Below are 5044 nucleotides of genomic sequence, written 5' to 3'. Positions count from 1 at the left end.
GCTTTTTTTCCTTTTAAGATGCTTTTTAATGGTGATAAAATATATGGTTTAAATCACTCATTTTACAATAATTTTGCTTTAGGTTTTGACAGAAATAACGTTTCCAGAAGTTGTGTTCCTGCAATAAGAAATAAAGATGTGACCTTCCAGTTGTGTAAAGCTCTTAGATGCTGTGTAAGTGCGTCGGGTGCGCTAAGGAACCTGGAGCTAAGTGGGCTAGTTGTGAGAGAGAGAGGCGTAACTATGTTAACAAGGGTGGTAAGCCTTCATTGTGTCCTGCCAACATTTGATAGTTGCTTTTGGGGCAAACTAAAGGGGCAAAATTTTAAACTGTTCCTCCCCATTAAAGGGATTGAATAAATCGGCCACTTTGGGGCACCAGTGTCTTGCGAATTGTCCAATTGGAGATGATGGTTTAGAAAGTGAGTTTCAGTCTTGTTTAAGTCTCTTCCCATCAGACTGGTCTCGTGATTTCCTACACACCATGTCTGTCTACCTTTTCCCGTCTACCTTTTCTTGGTGTTCTTCATGCCTGGATTTTCTCCTGTACCTGCTCAAACCTTGGTCCATTTTCATTTGTACCATGGAAGTTTGTCATGCTGGATACTGTCAGAATTAATCTTACTTAAGTTTTTGTTAAGCCACAAACCATGTTTTGTATATTTTCTCTTTTTTGTGTTTGTCTATCTTTTTATGGTTTCTCTTCAAGAAATATTATGGGAAGGGAAATAGCAAGATGTAAAGAGCAAAAAAGTCATCATTCTCTTTAAATTGTTAGAATATGTATCTGCAATCATAATTATAATGCACTGTGGTATGTGTTAAAATAGGAAATATATGTAACGTCCTGTAGGAGCAGCAAACTCAGTGGTGTTGGTGAGGGTGTGTCATGGAAGTAATCACAAAGCAGGTGACTGTTGGTTGGGGTCCTGAAACATTAGTGTGTGTTCCCTGTGTCCAGTAGTGGTCTGGAGGGGTCAGTAAGGCTGCCTTTCAATTTAAAGGAACAGAAGGTTTGAGGTCCTCTCTCTTCTATTGCTCTAGTATACTGCATAGCAGCTAATAAAATACTGGGTTTATAGTTGACATTTAAGTCGCTGATTGATCATCAAGATTGGCATGTATCATTGGAAATGAAAATCAGAGGAGTCTTATGCTTTTTCGGTTTTTCTTTTTTTTCCCTTTGTCTCAAAATTATGTAGTACTTTACTGAGTTGTTGGGAAGAAAGCTTGCAGTATCCAGTGTATTCAGTTTTAGTACTGAATAGAATTAAACTGTTGCTGTAAACTGGAATAACACTTTGTTACTGACAAATTTTAGAATGCATCAGTTCATCAATTACCTGTTTGGGAAGATTGTAGTTAATGATTTTAAGAATGTGGCTGTAAACCTCCAAATGACTCAAGAAAAGCAAATAAGTCAAGATTGACAAATGTATAGGCTCTTCATCTTATTGTGTGTGTGTGGTTTTTTTCCTTTTAGTTACTTGTCAAGGTATAAAGAACGCTATCATTCTTAAGACAGTAAACTTCACGGAGTGTAATTTGACATGGCAGGGAGCAGATCACATGGCCTAGATCTTAAAGGTGATTTTATGTTTAAACTTTCATGAAAACATATGTGCTTTAAGCACATTAACATATTGATACAGATGGCAGTTAATTTTTGTCTTTTAATACATGTGAGTGCAGCTTCTGTTTTGTTGAAAGAATCTGACCGAATGGTAATGTGAATTGCTGTTGCATAAATTATAGTGTGGAATCCCCAGTCTTTGCACTTGAGTTTAACAACTCTGTGGTTTTCTATCTTCTTCCTGAGATGCTTAATCTCAGGTCCATCCTCGTCACACAGAGTGGTAAATTAGAGAACGATTAATATCACCATTTACAGAAGTGAGACTGAAATCTCAAGCATCCTGAACATAGGAACTGAAGGGGTCTCTCAGCAGTTCAGAGAGTTATTACCAAGCCAGTCGGCTGAATTCTGCTCAGTTTTCTCTGTAGCAGAGCCTTCCAGGTCCTTCTTTTGAGCTTATTTATTTTTATACACAATTCTGTGTGGTTACTGTACATAATACTAAATAGTTGTATTAACTGGGTTTAACTGGTGATGTATTTACATCAAGATCTAACTTCGTTTTGTTGATATCTTTTTAGGGGCTTGCCATTCATCAAAGCTCGTGATGTATGTAATCAGTTGCTGGTGTGTAGCTATCATATTTATGATATGTAGGGCTTGAATTGGGAGAGGTGGATGGTCATTCTTATTGCTTTTTAAACTGACAGAACCTTACAAGAAGCATTTCCCTCTCTGAAATAAATCCATGTAAAACATGTTTGGTCGCTCTCCCAATGCAACTGTATAGTTGTGTGTATTTGGCACACAACTGGCAGCCTTGTGGTTGTCTGTAAACAAGGAAGCCTGTTCTCCAGTCCGCAAATCAGCTGTTACCCAGTGAAACGAACTTGACTGCCATTTCTGACCCCTCACGTGGAGCTGTCATACTCAAGAATGTTCATATGTTTTCAAGAAACGTTGTTTGTGGGCTATATGTACAAATTCCTGATCAAAAAGCCAATATAAAGCAACATCTCCCAAACCTCTGCTCTCTCACCAAGGCCACACACATTCCCTTGCTTCTGGCCTCATGGCAAGCTAATACTGTCAGTATCAGATTCTCCTTCCCAGTGGTTCTGGGAGACTGCATAGTTGCTCTGTGAAAGGCACCACTGCTGAGGTTGAGAGAAGAGCATCTTGGGTGTCAGTCCTGCCCTTGCATGCTCAGAGAGAAGGGTGTGCACCTCGTTCTCCTGTTGGGATTTTCCTATGCTACAGGTTTGCTGCTTATTGTCAAAATGATGTCCTAGTGACTTGTTTTCTGTGTAGTTATATAATCCCAGCACACTTCTTAATGACCTGTAGACTTTTATGGGGTTGTGACCAGGTCAGGTTTTAAATGTTTGGAAATGTCCAATTGAACAACATTGCAGTGGCAGTGAAGCTTGACAGGAGAATTGTATTACTGTTACCCTAGTTTTGGCTTAAGGGTGATGAGAAGATGAAATTTTGATGGGTCAGTTTTAGTTATGTATGTGTATGTGATTTACCTTTTTAAATTCTAACATCTATTATACACAGCTTAGATATGTTGACTTTCTGATTATTCTTCTGTTTGTTTATCAGTCCCTTTACTGATGTATTTTCCTCCAAAAAACTACATTTTCTTCCAGACTGTTTTTGTTTGATAGTGAAAAATAAATTTTTCATTTGCAGTCTAAATTTGATCTGAGAAAAAATGGTTACCTTGGATCTTCCCTTGGCTTCTGTGAAAGAAACTTAATAAAATAATATGAGCAATTCCCATTACTAATCTTAACCATGTACAACAGAGGTCTGTACAGTAACATAGCAAAAATAAGTTACTGTACTTTTACTTATTGCCTGTTTTAGACTAAGGAACAGTGAGAGACGTTTATAAATAATGTTATATATAAATAAGGGAGAACCTTAGTGATCATAAGATAAATTGAGTTCTGAATGAATGTAGTCAGCTGATTCAGTGCTCTTGTTTTACAGATGAGAAAATTGACAGTTCTAGTTGAACTCTCTTTTTACAAGAGGAAAATATGGCTGCATTTTAAATAAAAGTAAAGTTGAAAAAAGTTTTGATGTTGATATTCTCCTTTCCTAAAATAAAAAATATCAAGAAGCTACATTCCATTACCAAATAAACCTGACCTCTAATGTCATTGCATACTATTGTTTGTATGGACAGAAAAGAAAAATGGATTTTCATAAGAAATTTTGCACATAAAAATAATACATTTATTTTATTTCAACTTTAATGAAGAGCTGAACATTTCTAGTAAATAAAGGAATGCCATTTGGGGGGGACCTTGTCTTTGTGCTACAAAGTCCCATGTTTAATTTTTAAGAATTATTTAATATGATTTTCTTTTCGTATGGAACTTTACTGGTTTCAGAACTAATTATCCCATTATTGTAGGACTATGGAAATTAACTCTTTGATTTTCAAAAGAGAAAGTTAGATTTTTTCATTAAAATTAATGATAATATAGAGAAATTTTAAGAAAAAAACTTAGAAAATTATGAAATGTTAGAGTAGGAGAAATTTATAGTTCATGTAGAGTTACCCTCTTTCATTTTATAAATAAGCACCTACAATTTGTAGCACATAAGTGGTTTATTAGTAAATGGCAGAGTACGACAAGACCCTAGAGCATCTAACCCGCATTCCTTGTCATTTTAGATGTGTTGTATTCATTTCCTTCACGAGTAGACCAGGAGATTGTATTTCTAATAGCAATGATAGACACTGGGGAAGACCAAGAAGTTTACACACTGGGACCACAGAATAGCAAATTCAGAATGCACTGAGAACCCTTTCAGCTCTTCTCCATTTTGACAAGACACTACAAGGATGGTATCAAAGTGTTTAAGTATATAAGCCCACAACAATCAAGAGATTTCAACATAGTTTTGAAAGATGGAAGACAAGTGGAAGAGTGTGAAACTGGGGCAGTAGAACAGAGGAAAAGCATCACCTAGAATATGCACAGGGACCACCTGCAACTGAGGAGGATTCTGACCCCACCTGCAGAAGTAGCCCCATGCTCAGATGCGCATGCAGGAGAGAGGGTGGAGTTAGTTAAAAGTGTGACTGAAATAGGGGAGCTCATTGAATGGTTGTGTTTGGAGGAGCGGACTCCCAGCCCCGCCCTCACGCTCCTGAAATGAGATGCTTTCATTTTGAAAGCAGTGAAACTGGCAAGAACTAGGGCAGCTAGTATGAGTTTTTACACCCTAGAAAATTGTGTTTGGGGGGATCCTATTACAGTTACTCCCCGCTTTTTCCTGCATAAGAAACCAATCAATCATTGACTTCAGGGAGCTTTATGCGCTCATTCTTAAATAGAAAATAACTCATTTGTGTGATAGTTGAGTAAAGCTTACAACATGAGAGAGGGGGGAAAAGTGTGAAAACATATCCTGGTAGGACTGGGGACAATTTAGGGAACAAAA

The sequence above is a fragment of the Aethalodelphis obliquidens genome, unplaced genomic scaffold (genome assembly GCF_003676395.1).
Source record: "Aethalodelphis obliquidens isolate GAN/ISIS:26980383/991018 unplaced genomic scaffold, ASM367639v1 scaffold175, whole genome shotgun sequence".
NCBI classification, from domain to species: Eukaryota; Metazoa; Chordata; class Mammalia; order Artiodactyla; family Delphinidae; genus Aethalodelphis; species Aethalodelphis obliquidens.
Note: the sequence above shows the minus strand (reverse complement) of the source record.